Raw genomic sequence first — 21,147 nt, 5'->3', positions numbered from 1 at the left:
TAGCAGTAAAGTCAGAACCAGGGCACGATGTGGGATTTGGGCTCTCTCCACGGGAGGAGGCAGTGGGGAAGAGTTCAGGCACAGAATCCCATCTTCCTCATTCTGTGGAGTCCCGGCTTTAGGAGGTCTCTTCTGGCCCAGCTTCTGGTGCCTTCTCCCCTAAGGTCACTTTCCATCTACTCTCTTGTATTTTGTATGTCCCTGTTACGTGCATGTTGTTTCTTTCTGTTAGAATGTAAGCTCCTTGAGGACAGGGACTCATCTTGCTTTTCCCCTTGTATCCTCAGTGCTTAGAAAATGTTTATTGACTGGTTAATTCATTCTTAGGAAAGTTTCTCTGACCCTTTTGTGGAGAGCTGGCAGAATAGGCAGTTGCATACGTGGCATTGTTTTAGAAGTTTTGAGAAGGGCTTTTTCCCCCCCCTAAAATACACCTGTCTGACCCATAGGCCACACTGCCTAAAAATGTACTCATCCATCCAGATGAAATTATTGAGAACCTGCCATGGAAGAGGCCTTGGGACAGGCACTTTGGGGCTTCACAAAGAATAATAACAGCCATTTATAAGGAAGTGGAGGTTAGCGGAGTAAGGCCTGAGGCCTGAAGTCAACCAGATTTGGGTTCAAGTCCTAACTGTGTATTTTTTTTTTTGCAGGGCAGTGAGGGTTAATTGACTTGTTCAAGGTAACACAGCTAGTAAGTGTCAAGTGTCTGATGCTGGATTTGAACTCAGGTCCTCCTGAATCCAGGGCCGGTGCTTTATCTTCTGTGCCACCTAGCTGCCCCCAAGCCCTAACTATTATGTAGCAGCTGTCTGTGTGTCCATAGATATGTCACTTAACTTCTCAGTTCCCCGGGGCAACTCTGAAAAAATTATAGATAAATTGCTGATTTGCAGAGCTGGAGGGAGTTACTACCCAGGGAATTCTTCCTATTGATGAAATTATCAGTCTAGACCACACACACAAACACACACACACACACACACACATACACACACACACATACTCCCAAACCTCTCAGTGCAGTTTTAAGCTATTGAAACTTTAAACTACACTGAGATATTTGATATACTCTGTATGTGTGTGTATATACATATATATGTACAAACATATGTGTATATATACATATCTGTTAAGTTGTTTTCAGTTGTATCTGACTCTTCGTGACTCCATTTGGGGTTTTCTTGGCAAAGATACTGGAATGGTTTGCCATTTCCTTCTCTAGCTCCTTTTAAAGATGAAGAAACTAAAATAAATGAATGAATGAATGAATACATTAATAAATAAAAGAAAAAAGGGAGAAGCTAGGTGGCACAGTGGATAAAGCACTGGCCCTGGATTCAGGAGAACCTGAGTTCAAATCCAGGCTCAGGCACTTGACACTGTGATTCTGAGCAAGTCACTTAACCCTCATTGCCCTGCCAAAAAAAAAATAATAATGATAATAATAAAGATGTAAAAACTGACGCAGACAGGGTGAAGTGACTTGCCCAGGGTTACACAGCTAGCAAGTGTCAAAGGCCAGATTTGAACTCAGGTCTTCCTGACTCCAGGTCCTGTGCTACATCATGCTTTCTTGCCATCTTTCCCTTCTCCCCTCACCACCCTGCTTTGTCTCCCGGTGACTCAGGACTCCTAGAGAGCAGAATTTGCCATTCGATACTTATTGTCCATGTGTACACACACACACACACCCCAAACGGGTTTTAATATCGAGTTTCTTTCCTTTTCAGATCTCTGACGCACTGGTGTCCCCAGAGTCAAATCGTAGAAGATTCCCAGGATGTAAGCAATACAGCACCAGTGAGTAACGTGGGGTGATGTCTGCTGGGAGTGTAGAGGGTGCCTGGATTGGATTTCAATAGGAGAAAAGAAATGGGTGTGTCAAGCAAAAAGGAAAAATTCCCTTAGTTGAGGTGTTGTCTATGAGGAGGTGTTTACCCTGAAAAACAGGCCCGCCACAGCTGGACACATCTGTCTGTGGCAATGGCATGTCTGGTCTTTGGTCATTCTTAAAACTGTGGGATGTGGGGGATTCCCTACTCTGGCATCGTCAGACACTCAGGGACAGTTCTTGGCGGTACATTGCCTTTCAGTTTCACTGGAAATAACCAGTTCCTTCCCAGCTGTAGACCCATAGAGCTCTCCTCTGTGTGCTTAGTAACATTGGTGGCCCACCCCGTGGAAGGGTTTTGCTCTCGGAGTTTTGTCGTCTCTGAGATAGGTTTGCATTGATCTACCTGTCCATCCTTTCTCCCTCCCCTCCCTGTTATGACCAAGGAAAGAGATGTGGTCTTTGACCAGGGAACAAAGCTAACTAACCAGCCCAACAGAAGCCCAGAAACCCTTGAATTAGGGATGCTTAGCCTGGGGAGTGGTTATTTGAAAGGCTAGCATGTGGGAACAAATGAGGCTTATTCTGTGTGGTTCCAAAGGGAGAAGAACTGGGGCATGAGGTTACAGGGAGACAGTTCTCAAATTTCTATGAGGAGAAAATTTTAAACTATTAGGACTGTCCAAAAATGGAATAAGTGTGAAAGAGTGAGCTCCCCATGACTGAAAATATTGAAGCAGATGCCCGATGGGCCTTCTCAGAAAGTGTGCTAGAGTAGGGAAATGTACTGGATTCAGAGATGGGAAGACCTGGATTTGAATCCTACCTCCACCACTTAATAAATTGTGTGACCATGGGCAAGTCATTTAACCTCTGTCTGCCTCAGTTTCTTTGTCTGTAAAGTAGAGATAATGCTTCCAACTCACAAGGTTGTTGTGAAGATCAAGTGTGATAATATATGTAAAGCTTTCTATAAAGGTCGGCTATAATTATTATTACTGTTGAGAAGCATCTTGGCTTAGTATCAGACTTGGGAGTCACAAAGACTTGGGTCCAAGACCTCATTCATGCATATACCAGCTGGATGACTATGGATAAGTCATTGTCTTTCATTACCCAAGACAACTCACTGCTAATGGAAATTATAGTTGAATTGCCAATCTCTATCAGTTCACACCAGGCATTCCCTATATTGATGAAATCTTAGATCCTGATCCAAAGTTGTTGTTGTTGGTGGTGGTGGTGGTGTTATCTGATAAAAATGTTGGACAAAGGGGAGTTTGGACCAGCTGACCTCTGTGGTCCTTTCTGTGACTGTGACTCTTATTTTGTCTCTGATAGCTAATTCTAGGGGCAGCTAGGTGGCACAGTGAGTAGAGTGCCAGGGTTGAAGTTATGAAGACCTGAGTTCAAATCCAGCCTCAGACACTTATTAGCTATGTGACTGGGCAAGTCACTTCACCCTGTTTACCTCAGTTTCCCCACCTGTAAAATGAGCTGGAGAAGGAAATGGCAAATCACTCCAGTATCTTTGCCAAGAGTAGCCCAGATGGGGTCACAAAGAGTTGGACATGCTTGAAACAACTGAACAACGACAAAGCTAATTCTGTGTATAAAACTTGATAAAACTAGTCAGAAATGTATTTAGTCATAGTAATCATGAGTCCCTTTCAAGCCCACAAGAGTGCTTTCCTCACAGCAACCTTGTGAGGTCTGTTAGTGTAAGTATTATTCTCTCTGTTTTACAGATAAGGAAACGGGCTCAACGCAGTTAAATGCCTTGCCCATATCACAAAACTAGTAAGTATGAGGACCCAGAGTCAAGCCTGGGTCTTCTGACTGCAAGGCCAGTGGTTCCTCACTACTGGTGCCTTGTCATGCACGCCCTATCTGCTGTTTGGGAGATCATGAACTCCTTGGGAGCAGGCACTTAGCACAGTGCTTGGCACATGGTAGATGCTCAGAAAATGCTTGCTGACTGAATGACTTGACTTTGACCTCCTTTCCCTGACAGTGGCTGACCTTGTATTCTAGAAGCACAGAATGTTGGAGCTGGAAGTGACCAAGGCAGGCCCTTCTAGCTTCAACTGTCTGTGTCCTTCTATAGTATAAGGATGGTAGGTTCTGAGTGTGTGCCTAAGACATCTGGATATGTCCAACAAGAGCGATTCGGCTCCTTTCGACCCTCTTGGAGTCAGGGAAAGAGTCTAGGCAGCTGGTGTCTCATACTCATACCAGCTTTCAGTCGATACACAGATGGCCTTGCCTTCAAGGCTTGCCTCTGGTGCAGGGAAGAAGAGGGGAGCCACAGCAGAGAAAGAGGGAGCCACGCTGAGCAGGCTCTGGCCACAGAGACCTCAGATGAGGCTTTCTTGATAAGCCTAGCCTAGAGCTCTGGGGGCCCAGAAGGGGAAACAGGGCTGTGGTTACACTGTTGTTGGGTTGCCAAGGTACCTGAAGCCACTTCACGAGAGGAGGAATCAGGGAGGCTGGTGCACGCATGAGTGAAACCTGGCAGGCAGAGCTTGGCAACCAGGCATCGGATGGCTCCGTCACTCGGGAGGAAGCACACCCCGCAGCACAAATGGGGAAGTGAAGCAGAAGAGACACCCCTTTCGGATCAGAGGAGCCAAATAATAGGAGAGCAGAGGAGGGGTCCCTTTGTTGTTGCGGCTCTGCTTTCTGACTGCCTTATTCCCATGTATTGGCCATAACTCATCAATATTTACCAAGTGTGTCTGAGGAACATGACATAGCAGACAGAGAGCTGGCCTTGGGTTCGAGATAGTTCTGCCTCCACCGTATACTCCCTGAGTGACCAGGGGCAAGGGCCTTCAACCATCCTCCCAGGCCATCAGCCTCCTAACCTGGGTGTCCTCACAGTTTCTTGCTCACCACATCCAAGCTGTTGCCAAGGCCTGATAATTCTACCTTTGCAGCAGCTCTAAAATTCACCACTTTCTCTCATGGGGAAGGCTGGCTTCCATCACCTCATGCCTGGATTGCTGCAGCAGCTCCTGGTGGGTCTGCCTGCTTCAAATCTTTCCCCACTCCAATCCATCTTCCATTCAGTGATTTTCCTAAAATCACCTTCAGGGGGCAGCTAGGCAGCGCAGTGGATAAAGCACCAGCCCTGGATTCAGGAGGACCTGAGTTCAAATCCAGCCTCAGACACTTGAAACTTACTAGCTGTGTGAGCAAGCTTGAGCAAGTCACTTAACCCTCATTGCCCCCCCAAAAAAATTCACCTTCACATCCACCCCTCTCCCCCAATAAACTCTAATGGCTCCCTATTGCTTCCAAGACCAAATGCAAAATGTTCTTTGGCATTCAAAGCCCTTCAACCCAGTCCCCTCTTACCTTTCCAGGCTTCTTAGACCTACTCCCCTCATTATACTATTCAGTGACACTGCTTCCTGGCTGTTCCACAAACAAGACACGCCATCTCTCAGCTCCAGGTGTTTTCTCTGACTGTCACTCACACCTGGAATGTTCTCCCTCCTCAACTCCATCTACTAGCTTCGCAAGTTCCATCTTAAATCCCAACTAAAATCCCTTCTTTTACAGGAAGTCTTCCCCAATCCCCCTTAATTCCAGTCCCTTTCCTCTGTTCATGATTTCCCCTTTATCCTGTATATATCGTTTGTACATATTTGTTTGTTGTCTCCTCCCTCCTGGGAGATTTTAAGCTCCTTGAGGGCAGTAACTGTCTTTTGCCTCTTTTGTATCCCCAGAGTTTAGCATAGTGCCTAGCACATAGTAAACATAGTAAAACACATTTAATAAATGTGTTGTAATTGACTTAACCTCTCAGTCCCCCCGGCAACTCTTACTCAGAGGTTCTTAACCTGAGCTCTGTGAATTTTAACATATATGTGTGTATATGCATATAGACATATATTTCATAATTATCTTTCAATCTAATTGGTTTCCTTTATAATCCTGTGTATTTTATTTTCTGCATCTAAAAACATTAAAAGTCTATAGACTTCTTGCCAAAAGGGTCTTTGAGACAAAATTGGTCAAAACCCACTTTTCTTTTTTTTTTCTTTTTTTTAGGCAGGGCAATGAGGGTTAAGTGACTTGCCCAGGATCACACAGCTAGTAAGTGTCAAGTGTCTGAGGTCAGATTTGAACTCAGGTCCCCCTGAGTATAGGGCCAGTGTTTTAACCACCGCGCCACCTAGCTGCCCCCCCCAAACCCCTTTTTTAAGATGAAGCGGTAGAATTGCCTTGATGGATTAGTTTCAGCACCAAGAGCTCCCTACATGGACAGAAACACAGATCTGGACTCTCTTCCCACCCCCATCTCTCACACACACCCCCCCAAAATCCCTCAGAGTACAGGGTGAAATGGGAGGAGGATAGGAGACAGTGCTAAAGAAGGTGAATTAAATGTCCTTGCCTTCAAGGAATGCATAGTCTAGAGTATCCAGAAGAATATACCATGTTCTTCAAGACCCTGAAAATGAAGAGAGGAATGTCAGATCCTTGGATCACAGAGTAAGAGCTACAGGGAACTTAGAGGTCTTTTGATCTAACTGGAGCCCAGAGAACTTTTGTCCAAGGTCACACAGAGATAATAGATGGTTGAGCTGAGCAACATGGTACAACAGAAAAAGACACAGTCCTAGAACCAGAAGCCCTGGGTTCAAATCCTGCCTCCGATGCTTACTCCTAGTGTGGCCTTGGATAAGGTTCTTAACTTAACCAGGGAGGCCTGAGCCTCAGTTTTCTCATCTGTAAAATGAATCATTTGTTCTAAAAAAGATGTATCAAACATACAGCCTGCCAGATGTAGCCCACAACACTCCTGGGTACAGTCCAAACTGGAGTAGAATATAATTGGGAAATATTTAACAAAGTAAATAAAAATATAATAAAACATAGATAATAATATATTTTAAAACTAAGTCAGTATGTGGCCCCCAGTGATCCTTATGTACAGATTAGTGATTTGAGTTTGACAGGACAGGCTAGAGGGAAGATGACCTTTGAGGCCCTTCTAGCTCTAGGGTGCCTCTTCAAGGTGGCCAGCTAGGTGGTACAGTGCATAGAACTCTGAGCCTGGAGTCAGGAAGACCTGAGTTCAAAGCCAACCTCAGATACCAGCTATGTGACCCTGGGCAAGTCACTTTAATTCTGTTTACTTCAGGTTTTTTCCAATCACAAAAATGAGCTGAAGAAGGAAATGACAAACCATTCTAGTATCTTTGCCAAGAAAACCCCATATGAGGTCACAGAGAGTCAGACATGACTAAACTACAACAAATTATTAAAAGTCTATTATAAGTCTTCTGTTCTAAGGGTCTATTATAAGACCCTAAACAATTTCACAAATTTGATAATGTTCTAAGTTAGGACCAACTTGAGGAAGACTTGCCGTAGGAAACAGGCTTTGAAATGTGGATAGAGGGAGCCATTAACAGGTTTAGAGGATGGGGAAGACCCTCTCTATACTAAGGCTTAGGAATGAATGAGGGAGAAGGATAGTAAGGAAATTATGAAAAAGCTGACTCATAGAGCACCTCATGAAGTAAACTTACTCTATGAAACTTACTAATTCACTCCATTTTATTTTTTGTTTGTTTTTGTTTGTTTTGTTTTTGTTTTTGCAGGGCAGTGGGGGTTAAGTGACTTGCCCAGGGTCACACAGCTAGCAAGTGTCAAGTGTCTGAGGCTTGATTTGAACGCAGGTCTTCCTGAATCCAAGGCCAGTGCTTTATCCACTGTGCCACCTAGCTGCCCCCAAATTCACTCCATTTTAGAACTGGAAGAAGGGACATGGTAACAATTATAATAGCTAGTGGTTTATAGAGCACTTTAAGGTTGGTAAAATGTTTTACAAATATTAAGCCACTTGATCCTCAACAATATTGGGTGGTTGGTGCTATTATGATCATCTCCATTTTACAGATAGGGAAACTGAGTCAGACAGAAACCACAGGACTTGCCTAGGGGCATAAGAACCTGGCCAAGGTACACAGAAGATTAGAGGAGTGGGATTTCTTGGCTTCTTGAAGGATTCTGTGCTTTACTTGAGAATTCACAACACCCTTGTTATTATATAAGCATCTGATTAATTTGATTCTCCCACAATCTTTTTAGACTGTGAGCTCCCTGAGGGCAGAGTCCAGGTCTTATTCTTCCTTGAATTAGCCCATTCAATAAGTATTTGCTGAGTTACTGAAGTAATGTTCAGGAACTCAAAGGATCATGGCTGGAAAGGACCTTTAGAGACCCCTGAATCCAGCCCATTCATTTTACACAGGAGGAAACCGAGGCACAGAGAGTTTAAATGACTCACCCAAGATCACACAGCTGGTAAATATCTGAAGCAGAATTCAAAATCAGGTGATCCTGCCTCCGCTGCCTCGTTGATGGTGGGTGCAATGCGTTTGCCTCACTATCAGAGTAAGAGAGGAGGCTCAAATACCCATTACCATGCTGAGAGCAAAGTGAGGGTTAAGCCAGCAGAGCCATCTGGGAAGAGAGAAGTGTGGCAGGAGGCGGAGGAGGACTTTCATCCTTTTCCTATCACTTGGGTTCGACAGATGAGGGCAGAGCTCTCCATTTATGCCTCGAGTCCATGTGCCCATAATAAATACCGTTAATAAATGCCTCCTTTCCCTCGAGTGCACACCCCCAACATCTGCTGTTCTCCATGAATCTCCTGACATCTGCAGAGCCTGTGTCAGTGGCCCCATTTTCCAAATGGAGAAAGTGTCAATCTATGCTAATTGGGAGGAGGGCCAACTTGAACTGTGGCATATTTTTGCCAGCAGATAAATATTTATTGCTTTCAGGTACATGGAACTCTCCTAGTGCAAGGAACATGGGCCTGGAGTCAGAAGGCCCTAAGTGGGTTTCAGTTTGGCCCCCACCATTTCTTTGGGTGACCTTATGGCTCACCTGCTGAGGCTCAGTTTCCTTGTTTGTAAAAAAAAAAGAAAAGAAAAGGCTTAGACCTGATGACATCTAAAGTCTCTTCCAGCTCCCAGGGGGCGATGATGACCCCCTCCAGTCAGCGTGGGGGGTGCGCTCAATATTTTTGTTGTTGCTGAGTCCTTTCAGTCGCATCCGACTCTTTGTGACCCCATTTGGGTGGGTTTTTTGGCAAGTGGTTTGCCATTTCCTTCTTCGACTCATTTGACAAATGAGAAACTAAAGCAAACAGGGTTAAGTAACTTGGCCAAAGTCACACCACTAGTAAGTGTCTGAGGCCAGATTTGCCCTCAGGAAGATGAGTCTTCATGATTCCAAGCCCAGTGCTCCATTGCGCCACTGAGCCACTGTCCCCAAGTAAAGGTGTTGCTCTGATGAAAAGAGGAAGGAACAAACTATCCATATACCTACTGTGTGCGAAGCTCTGGACCAAGCCCTTTTTTTCCTTTTAAATATGATCTCATTTAGCCTTAACAAAAATCTTAGAAGGTAGGGGCAGCTGGTTGGTGTAGTAGATAAAACACTGGCCCTGGATACGGGAGGACCTGAGTTCAAATCCAGACTCAGATACTTGATACTTACTAGCTGTGTGACCCTGGGCAAGTCACTTAACCTTTATTGCCCAGCCAAAAAAAAATCTTTAGAAGGTAGGGGCTATTAGCCACATTTTTATAGTTGAGGAAACTAAGGCAAACAGAGGTTAAGTGATTTGCCCAAGGTCACATAGCTATTAAGTATCTGAAGATGGATTTGAACTCACATCTTCCTTGGGTCCTGGCCCAGAGCTCTATCCACTTGTGCCTCCAGCTGAAAAGTCAAGAATGATTTTCAATGAGCCTCTCACAGCCCCAAGGTTAAGCAGGACTTACCTACCCTGACTGCTGTCACATCTTGCAATTACAGATAATGGTGTCTAGAGTTCTGAGAAGCAACAGGTGACTTTCTTAAGTGGGTAACCAGTCTCTTAGGCCATTGCAACTAGCAGAGTCTGAATTAATGAGATCTTACAGAAACAGCCAGGCTTAGTGGCCTTTTCAGGATCCTATATTTATTCCATTGTTCAGTCAATGAACATTTATTAAGTGCCGCTTGTGTGGAGGAGTGCTGTGCTCAGTTGATTAGCTGGAGAGTATCCACAAGAGTGGCCAGTGTGATCAAGGGCTGGGAGTCTATGGCGTAAGAGGATCGGTTGAAGGAGCTGAGGATCTTGGAGAAGAGAAGACTGGGGCTGAGTGAGGGGTGTCAGCTGTGTACAAGTAAGGACTGGATGGTTTCTCATGTGCAAGAAGGTTTGAGCTTCAGGTGAGCCCCAGAGGGCAGAACCAGCAGCAACAGGGACAAGTTACCAAGAAGCATGAGTAGGCTTTCTCTTACAAAAACCCAGCAGCTCACAGGTACCTGCGGGCTCTCTTTTATTGGAAGTCTTCATGCAGAGGTCGAGTGATCCTTTGTCAGATATGTCTATAATCAAGGTTCCTTTTGGGTAATGAGTTGGATTTTGACTACTGAGGTCTCTTCCAAATCTTGCTTCTTCTATCCTCACAAGCATTTAACTATGTGTCAGGCACAGGGCTAAGCACTGAGAACACGGATACAAGCAAAAAAAGAAAAAAATAAAAGATAGCCCCTGCCCTCAAGGAGCTTACATTTTTTTTTCTTTTTTGTGGGCAATGAGGATTAAGTGACTTGCCCAGGGTCACACAGCTAGTAAGTGTCAAGTGTCTGAGACAGGATTTGAACTCAGGTTCTCCTGAATCCAGGGCCAGTTCTTTATCCACTGTGCCACCTAGCTGCCCAAGAAGCTTGCATTCTATTGAGGAAGGAAGCACATAAAAGGAACCTGAAAAGGGGGGTGGGGTGGGGAGAAAGTACCTGGCATGTGAACATGATAGAATTCAGAGGAGTGAAGTCTGGTGGGAAATGAAGAGATGGCCGGCCTCATAGCACCTTGACAGTCCGAGCTCTTCTCTCCACTCTTACAGCTCCCGTCTCAGTTCAGGCCTTCACCAATGGTTTCCTCATTGATCAATCTGCCTCAGGTTTCTCCCCATCACTGCTATCAGTGTGATCTTCCTTAAGTGGATGTGACCAGCCCTTCTCGTTAAATTCCAGTGACTCCCTGTTGTCATAAGGATCAAGTAGACATTTTTATTTTAGCTTCTAAAGCCCTGTCCACTTCTTCCCCTCCTGCACTCCAGCCAAACTGGTCTTCTCTTTGTTCTTCTCATATGAAGATGCTCTGGCCCCCATGCCTGGCAGGTGCTCCCTTCTTACCTTCAACTCACAGAATTCCTGGCTTCCTTCCAGACTCATCTCAAGAACCACCTTCTACATACAACCTGCCTGATCTCCCCAGGCGTGCCTGCCCTCCTTGCCTAATTACCTTGTATTTATTTGTATTTATTCTCTATATCTGTGTATCTCTGCTTCTTGTGGTCTCCCCGATTATAATGTAAGCTCTCTGAGAATAGGGATGGTTCTCTTTGTATTTATCCTAACACAACTGCTGCCTGGCACATATTAGGTTCTTAATAAACACTTGTTGATTGCTTGATTAACAAGTAATTAACTGAAATACCAATAACTCATAAAGCACTTGAAAGCCTACTGGCACTTTGTTCACATTAACCCTAGAGTGGATAATAAATAGAGGCATTATCTTCCTGTTATTTTACAATTGAGGAAGTGATGTTCAGGCAGGTGACTTGCCCAAGGTCCTAAAGCTAGTAAGTGTCAGAACCAAGATTCTAGTCCAGGTCTCTTGACTCTAAGGCTCATTCCACAATACCCAGGTGACCTCTACTGGGACGAATCCTTTTGTAATATATTGCAGAATACATCCCTGGGGGAGTAGGCATTCGTTCCACTTTACTGAGAGTGATCTCAGTGCTTAATGCTGCTTTTCTCTGAAGGAAGGCCTTGAAAATCGAATTAAATACTGTCCCTGAAGAAGAGATGAGAAAAAATGTACTTCTCTCCCTTCTTTGCTGAAGTGGGGGGCTGTTGGTGTGGAACAGTGCATATGCTGTTGGATTTAATTGGTGTATTTATTAGCTTTACTGAACTGTTTTTTTTTCTTTTTTCCTTTTTTATTATAAGGGGTAGGGGAAAGGGTGCGAAAGATATCTTCAGAAAAAAGTCACATAAAAATAAATATCAACAAAAATATTTTAAAATATGCCAAAATGTTATTAAGTTTTAGTACTTGAATTTCACTTCAGTAGTTGTGGTGTGCAAGCCATAAACTTAACAAACATTGTCGTGGTCATCATCATCATCACAATTGTTATAATTGTTCAGTTGTGTCCATTCTTTTTGCCCCTGTGGACTGTATCACACTGATACTGTTCATGGGGTCTTCTTGGCAAAGCTCCTGGAGTGGTTTGACAAATCCTTCCTTCTCCAATAGATTAAGTCAAACAGAGGTTAAGTGACTTGCCCAAGGTCACACAGCTAATAACTATCTGAGGCCAGATTTGAACTCAGGTCTTCCTAACTCCAGGCCCCACACTCTATCTACTGAGTCACCCTACTGCCTCCAATCATGATAATAATAGCTGATGTTTATTTTGTGTATTAAGCTTTACAAGTGCTATATGTACATATATACATTATCAATATATATGATCTCACTTGGCACTCACCTTTTACAGTTGAAGAAACCAAGGTTCAGACTTGCCCATTGGTCTACAGCTGGTAAAAGTGTGACAAGTGGGATTCATACCCAATTCTCTCCTGACTTCACAAGCAGACTTTGCAACTTTATGTAGTAGAAGAAATGAAAAGGAGACTGTTTTCCAGGCAAAGGGCCCAGAGTTTTCAAGAGAAGCCCTTACTCTAGTATAAGAGAATTTTCAGACATTGGGAGGAAACACACACACACACACACACACAGCAACAAAAAGGCTTCTTAATCCTGGAGCTGGAAGCAGTCTCAGAGGCTGTCAACTGCAACCCCTCTGCCTCCGTGAAACCTTCTCAAATTCTCCTTCCCACTGAACTCCGCAATATTTCTCATCTACACCGCACTGTTTGGCATTTGATTATACACTGATCCGTGCTGCCCTCTCCTTACTTTAAGTCACAGATTCATCTGTCTAGAGCTGAAAGGGATCTCGGAAGTTAATATTGAATCCAACTTCATCATTTTGCATTTTAGGAAACTGAGGCCCATGGATGTTAAACAACTAGCCTGAGATCACACAGTTAGTAAACATGAGAAGTAGGATTTGAGCCCAGGTCCTTCTCAGATTCTAGAATCAGATCTTTCCATTGTACATGATGCCTCCCATTACATGAGTTAGTTTCACCTGGTCCAAATGGATTTTAAGTATGACAATGGAAGGAGCACTCACCATCTCTGGAAACAAAGGACCTGGAATGAAAGGACCAGGAAAGGCATTCTGCAGAAAGGGAGAGCCAGTGAAACTAGAAAGATGGAAGTGAAGGGGAAGAGAGCATTGCAGGCATGGGGTTTAGTCAATGCAAATGCATGGAGATGGGACACAGTTATGTTCAAGAAACTTGCAAGTAGGCACACATTATCTTGATCATAGAGTTTGTGGAGGAGCACCTAGGATAGAGAGCAAGACCCAGAGGGCAGCGTGGGGAGAGGCAAGAGCATGCAAAAAGAGAGTGAGAGACCCCTCTGGAGGGTTTTTCACCTGTCTCAGGTAGAGGTGGGTCACTCCACCTTGATCCAAGCTAATTGGCCAGTAACATTCAAATCCATTGATTGACATGACTTGAGGGTGGTCTTAAGGCAATTTAACTTCCTTTGAAATTCTTCTGACACTGGGCTGGCCTTAAGAAAGAACAGTCAAGGCTCTCTGGGTCTCATAGAACTCCATTATTTTCTCACACTCTCAATATGTACTAGTCTTGGGCCCTAGTATGTGGGCATAATCATCGGGTACACAATCAAAAGTTAATTACAAAGTCTATTAAATAGGATTCTGGGGAATGAGGTATTTTGGTTATTACATATTGTAGCTGTTGCAAACCTTTGCAAAATATGAGTTTGCCTTTTGCTTTACCAATCATGAATTTGATTAAGACTTAGATGAATTAAAGCATTGTAATATGGATCATGATGCTGAACAGCAGAGGTGAAAGACCTAGTTCTGTAAAAACAGGTGGAGAGAAGGTAGATTGAGGTGATTCTGTACTGAGTCTGGGACATACTCGGGCCTCAGTTTCTTTTTAAAGCAAATTATACTGATACCTTCTGGTTTTTATGACTTCTACAGCACCCCCAACCCTCTTGTAACAGTGAAGAACATTTAAGCAAAACTACCCTTGTTCTTCTCCTCTTTGGAGATGTGAGAAGATAGTTTTTTCATCACCAGGACTAAGATTGGTCATAATTCATCAGTGCTCAATTGCCTTTTAGTATTTGGTTTTACTGGCATTAACGGATTCATTGTCTATGTTGTTCTCCTAGTTTTGCTAATTTCCTCCCTCATCAGTTCATGCAGGTCTTCTCATTTTTCTCTGATTTCCACAGCCATCATTTCTTACATACAGTGGTATTCCATTACGTTCACATACCACAAATTGTTCAGATATTCCCCAGTAGATGAGAACATAATTTTTCTTTCTTTTTTTTTTTCAGCCACAAAAAGCTCTGCTTGAATATTTTGGTCTATGTGGGACCTTTCTGTCTTTGACCCCCTTTGGAATTTATAACCTATACTGGGACCAATAGCTTCTTTAATTCCTGCTAATGATGTGGTTTTGTTGCCCATTGCTTCTTCCTAGAAGTCGGGGAGGAAGGGGCAGAGATAGCACCTAATACACGCTTATATTATAAATTCTTTGAGGGCAGGGAGTGTCTTTTTCCTCTTTTTGTATTCCCAGCTCTCAGCATTGTGCTGGCACATAGTAGGTGTTTCATAAATATTTATTGACTGACTGACTCATAGATTAAGGAGAGATCTGTTTGAGAGGACCCAGAATGGGGAAGATCTGACTCACTGAGGGTTCGATTTATCTGTGTTCTGAATTACATTGGTCTTCTAAGTTCACGCCTCCTCCACAGCATAGCAGATAGAGAGCTGGCCTCCGAGCCTGGAAGATCTGGGTTTGAGTCCCAGCTCTTTCATTTATTGGCCCTGAGTGTTCTAGAGAACTCGCTAAAAGGCCATGATTTTCAATCTGCAGGGTATCACTCTACAGGGAAGAGGGAGTTTCCTTACCTGAGAGCTCCCCCTACTAATGAAGTCACAGGTCTGTCCCTAACCTCTCTTCCCCCTATCCCTTGCTCTGCTTCAGCAGGCTAAATCCTCCCGCTCCCATAGTGCATCTCTTCTCCCTTGTCTCCCACTGTCCAAGATGAGAGGCTCTGATCCAAGGGTTTGGCAGACTTTAGACCTGGGCGGATGCCTCACAGCAACAGGGGGAATTGACTGGCAGTACACACCGTGACTTGGGTTATGCCTATTGGGTGGAGCAGGGATGGAGTAATAACAAACAGAGATTTTCAACAGTTTGTTGGGTTTTGGGGTTTGGGGGTTTTTTTTACCCCCAAAGTAGCATCATTCAGCCGCTCTTCTCCCCATCCCATTTTTCTGACCCTCTTCAAATTAAAGGTTTCCTTCAGGGCCCAGTTCAGACCCACCTTTTCCAGGAAGACCTTCCCTTATAACCCCCCTAGCTCACTTTAATCTCTCCCCCTCTGAACTTTTCCTGATCTCTCCTATACAAGTGAGTACTCAATTATACACGCTGTCATTGTTCTCTGGCTTCAGCTTTGTGCATTTCCAATTCATCAACTGCAGATACAACATTTACTAGCTTAGACTAAATGGAAAGAGTGCCAGATTGGGGTGGGGGCGGGGGGACACAACAAAATTCAGTCCCTAACCTGGCAGTATAATAAGTTTAGTGACTATGTGGTATGTCCCAGGTACCTTGCCAGGCACTAGAGATTTAAAGACAAAATCAAACCAGTCCCTGCCCTGAGGCTCCGTACCTTCTAGTGGGGAGGAAACGGCCTGCCCATAGATATATGCAAAATCTCTCCTGAGTAAATGCAAAGGCATTCCAGTTGGGAAGGTGGAATGAAGGGCATGGTAGAGATCAGAAGCTGCTTGGCTTTGTTACCTTTGGAACTTTGGGTAAGTCCTTTAGCATCCCGGAACTTTAAGTCTCCTTAATAACCTTTAAAGTTGGCCAAGCTTGAGCTTTTTCCCCAGTTAATTGTAAGGAAGCATCCTGGTGTGGTAGGCAGAGTATGGGACCTACAGCCAGAAGAGACTGGAGTCCCCTCCAACCTTAGCTCTGTAATCCTGACCTAGCTGCTTTAACCTCTTTGAGGATCAGTTCTTTCATCTGGAAAATGGGAATCAGTGTTCCCACCATTCAGGTTTATCTTGACAGTCCAGTGAAAACAAAGTGTGAGTGCTTGATTTGATTGAATGGTGCTGCAGCAGCCTTAAAGCATTATCTAACTACTATCATAGCTCTCACTTAAAATAAGATCCTAAGTTTTACCGTGTTCCTCCTCCACTCAGATAGCTTCAATCCCTCTCTCTCTGCCTCTGGGATAAAATGCAAACTCCTCTTTTAGACTCAGAAAGCTCTTTAGGATCTTGCCACACTGATTTCACATTATTCCCCCACTACTGAATGCCATTTCCCAGCCCACGTCGCCCCGCTTGCTAGGCTTCTGTGGGACATTGCATTTCTTGATTCTCTTCTCTCCATTCTCACCTCCACCTCTTAGAATCCTTACTTCCTTTCAAGGCTAAGCTCAGGGGCTGTGGCCTTGCCTGATCCCTCCAGCTCTTAGCACTTCCTCTCCCCAGATTATCTGTTGTTTTCCCCTACACACATACATACACTTACACACATATATATAATATTAACACATCCGTATATATGTGTGTGTATATGTATATATGTGCATGTTTGTGTACATACACACACACACACACACACACACACACACACACACAAAATGTCTCCCTTCCTTTCCCCTCCCCTCCAAATGTACACTCTGAATCACAGGCTGTGTCCCATTTTGTCTCTCTGGTCCCAGCACCAAGCACAGAGGAAATGCTCTTGCTGAATTAAGTTATTGGAATGCTTACACCGCTGAATAAGGTGCTTTGGTCTAGAAGTGGGAGCTGTTATCACCATCATTAATTATTCTGCAGCTAATTTGCAAGATGCTTAAAAGGTACAGAGGAACATTTCATATTTATACTTGCCCGTGTGAGCTGCTCCTCTCTCCTCCCCAGAAGGGAAGCTCCTTGAGGGCAGGAACTATTAAGGAGGGGTATTTCTGTAGCCCCAACCCCCAGGCACAGGGTCTGGCACGTAATAAGCATTTAATAATGCTTGTCAGATTGAATTCTGTATCCCCACTGAGGCCAGCACAGTGCCTTGCACGCAGTAGCTAGGTACTCAAGAAAGATTTAGTGGATATTTGTTGGTGCTAAAGGAATAGACATACAGGATAACAACATACTGTTTCTTAATGACCACATGCTAATCAGTAAGAACCCCTCTCTCTCTCTCTCTCTCTCTCTCTCTCTCTCTCTCTCTCTCACACACACACACACACACACACACACACACACACACATTCTTTTGCCACTATAAGCAGGAAAACTTCCTTCTAACCACACTGCTATGGGTGGGGTTGGAAGAAGAGTCTCACACACACTCTCTCTTTTCCCTTTAGTCATATGATAAATAGGAAGGCACCTTATGAGATGCAACCTAGAGCTGGAGAGATCTAGGTACTGAGAGCACAGTGAAGTTTACATTCTGTAGGCACAAACTGAACGAATAAAAGAAATTCTCCCAGGATTCTTGAGTGCTGCCCACTCTCCTAGCATTGACAGTCTGCAGACAAGGTGGAAGCTAGGGTGGTACAAAAGATAGAATGCTGGGCTTGCAGTTAAAAAGGCCCAAGTTCAAATCCCACCTAGGACACTAGCTGGGCAAATCACTTAACTTTACTCAGTCTATCTTGTAAATGAGGGGGTTGGACCTGAATAAGGCCCTTAATCTATGACCCTTGAGGCCAGTAGCCACAAATTCCTTGTTCCCTTTTCAGTTAGGTTACCAAATAATTTTCAATTGTCAATTCCTTTGTCTCCCCCTTAGTGCCTAACACTATGCTTTGCCATAGATGTTCAGTAGATATTTATTGGATATGATTGAATCAACAAGCGACATTTGTATCTTTTTCTGTATCCTCAAGAGTAGAGTCTCATATGGAATTAAAAAAAAATTAAATATGTGGGGGCAGCTAGGTGGTGTAGTAGATAAAGCACTGGCCTTGAATTCAGGAGGACCTGAGTTCAAATCCGGCCTCAGACACTTGACCTTGGGCAAGTCACTTAACCCCCATTGCCCCGCCCCCCCCAAATATGTGAGTGGAATGGGAAGGAGGAAAGCATAGATAGTAGTGTAATATCAGAGAAATGCATTAGAAAGAAAGAAAGGCTACTCAGAGAGCAAGAGCCTATAAATGGAAGGTGCATCCATTGGTCAGAAGATCTAGATGACAGGTTTCTTGTATAATGGACCCCTTGTATAATGTAGGGGTGAAGAATATGAATCCCTTCTCAGAATGATGTTTGTAAATCACTGGAGAAAAGGTTATTTTCTAGTTAGAAGTTACTGAAAATAAAGATGTAGTTTTTCCCATCCAAGTTCACAGGCCCCCTTGGAATCTATCCATAGATACCCCCCATTCTTCCCTCCACTCCCCTCACAAGGGGGTTAGGAACCACCAATTGAGCCCAGGTTAGGAGTCTCTGATGTAGATGGAGGAAGGGCCCCAGCCTGTTGAGTGTCATATTTATATGGGAGGACACAGACAAGGCCAGACAGTATATGCAGGCATGAATGAGTTGGTGATCTGCATCATTGAAGAGTTCATACTACCTTTGAAGTGCTGGGAATGATGGCTTTGGGTGGTTTTCCTGCTCTCATTTTCTCCTGTTTTGCAGATGGGAGACTACCTCTGGTCTAGGTGGTGGAAATATAGTAAAATTTTATATTCTGTAGGCGTTAGCTGAGTAAATGAAAGAACTCTTTCCAGGATCCTTGAGTAAGCTCTGTCCTCTCCAGCAAATCAACAGAGAATGACGATCTCTTTCAGGCTGGGTTGACAACTGGGTGGAGCAGTGGACAGAGTCCTGGGCTTGGAGACCCTATTTCAAAGGAATAAGATGTATTGAGTAAAGCCCTTGCTAAAGATGAAAACAGCATTCGGGACATTTCCCCGTGGTGATTACCAGTCCCATTCTCTCCTCAGGCAAAACAAAAACAAACAAACAAAAAAACCTCAGTCTGTGCAGAGCTGTAAAAAAACATTTAAAAATTTAAAAAATATCAGAGACTCTCCTCCCCTCCCCCTTCCTCCTCCCTAGCTGCTGCTTCCTCCCAGACAAAAGTACTCTCTTCTCAAGTTTGGGGAGGGAGGTGGAAGTGGAGAAAGCTGGGGTCCAGAAAACACAGACAGCACCAAGGGAGGAGGGAGGCTAGTATTTGGGTGTCTGCAAGAGAGCCCTTCTCTTGGCTGCTGCAAGTTGTAGGGCCCCAGCCCTCGAGTATCCAAGCGCATTGTTACTGGCAGGCCTTCCAGGGGGTACTCATTAAATAATAGCAAGCTCTTCTTGATTAATATGCTGTGAGTCAGCAGTGCCAGCTCCTCCCTCCCCCCAAAAAAACACTTTTTCTCCCTGGTTACCATGGCAACATGATTTTTAACAAATAGCTCCTTAATATTTAATGAAAATTATGCTTCTGGCCATCCAGGGTAAGAGTAGCAACAGCTACAAAGGGTTGGGGGGTTTGGGGAGGGGCTGTCGTGGTGGTTGTTGTTGAGGTTTGAGGGGTAGGTTTTTTTAGGGGGCAGCTGGATATTTAAGCTCTACATTTTGGTGTGAAACCATGGGTCCCTCCCGGCTCTCCTCCTTCTCCTCTCAAAACACACACACACACACACACACACACCAATCACTATTATTCATCAGCTGCTAGGAGATGTAAGTGTTCATGGGGCACAAAGGAAATTCAACCCAAGTCCTCTGCTCCACCCAGGAATTGAGGGTCTATCTTCCCTCCCCCACCCCCCAAACCTTGAATTGTCAAAACTGCAACATGAGGACAGGGGAGTGTGATAGCATCATGAAGTATTTCTTTGTACACGGATCTACTCATTTCACCCTTGTCTGCCTGAGGGAGCCTAGAAATCATGTTTATTTCCTTCAGGGCTGGCGGCAACTTGGAAAACGAGACTCCCCCACCTGCCAGGGTAGCCCGGAACACTGGCAGCCTGTCCAGCACCGCTTAAGAGGCCAGGCCCGATTCCCTTCTAAGTGGGGCCTCCTGTCCTTCCTGATGTGATGAATATTCAAAAGGGAAGATGATTCCCTCCAGGCCCCAGCCTGCCTTTTATAGCTGTGGAGCATGCTAAAAAGGGGTCTAGGGCCAGCTTGGCCCTATTGAAGAGTGAAGAAAAAATGTACCTCCCTTTGTTCTTTGTACAAGTGAGGGGCTATGGGGTGGGGAACTCAAAATCAATCAATCCACATTTATTAAGTGCCTACTATGTGCCAAGCACTCTGAATTTTTTTTAAAAAGGCAAAAGACAGCACCTGCTCTCAAGGAGCTTGCAATCTGTTGAGGGAGACCACATGCAAACAAATATATGCAGAGTAATCTATATGCAGGATAAATAGGATGCTGTATGTGTTGGTTACTTTTCATGACTTTTTTTCCTGCTTTTAAAAAATTCTTTCTTACAAGAGTTGGCTCTGGGAGGAGAGAAGAATATACTCAGAAATGAAAACGTTTTCTCCTCTTTTTTTGTTTTGTTTAGGGTTTTTTTTTGGGGGGGGGGTTGTTTGTTTGTTGGTCTTGCAGGGCAGTGAGGGTTAGGTGACTTGCCCGGGGGTCACACAGCTAATAAGTGTCAAGTGCCACTGCGCCACCTAGCTGCAAAAAAAGAGGGGGGGGTGCAGTTAGGTGGCACAGTGGATAAAGCACCAGCCCTGGATTCAGGAGTACCTGAGTTCAAATCCGACCTCAGACACTTGACACTTACTAGCTGTGTGACCCTGGGCAAGTCACCTAACCCTCATTCCCCCGGAAAAAACAAACAAACAAACAAAAAACAATGGTGGCTCTCTAGTTTTGGGTGGAAAGGAATACATTTGGAAATAAAGATATGTTGATAATAAAGTATTTATTAAGTTAGTTATTATTTATTAACTATATCCCAAATATCAATTAAAATTTTACGAAAGAGGGAGAAAAACACTTTATATTGATGAAAAAGACTCAAGTGTATTATCTTGATTTGGAGGAGGTAAGGAAAGGTGTAAAAGGGACTGGCTCCA

General features: G+C 44.2%; 1 protein-coding gene across 4 annotated transcripts in view; it reads left to right on the top strand.

The window, feature by feature from the left end:
* Positions 1 to 21,147, top strand: part of ZHX2 (zinc fingers and homeoboxes 2) — a 225,790-nt gene that overhangs the window by 105,738 nt on the left and 98,905 nt on the right. For 3 of the 4 annotated variants that reach the window (XM_043977626.1, XM_043977623.1, XM_043977624.1), the window contains exon 3: positions 1,737 to 1,806. The gene's annotated coding sequence lies outside the window, so the exon portion shown is untranslated. The remainder of the gene's footprint in view (positions 1 to 1,736; positions 1,807 to 21,147) is intronic. The other variant, XM_043977625.1, reaches the window with a different exon arrangement.

The sequence above is a fragment of the Dromiciops gliroides genome, chromosome 1 (genome assembly GCF_019393635.1).
Source record: "Dromiciops gliroides isolate mDroGli1 chromosome 1, mDroGli1.pri, whole genome shotgun sequence".
Classification (NCBI taxonomy): domain Eukaryota; kingdom Metazoa; phylum Chordata; class Mammalia; order Microbiotheria; family Microbiotheriidae; genus Dromiciops; species Dromiciops gliroides.
This window is presented reverse-complemented; position numbering and strand designations above follow the sequence as displayed.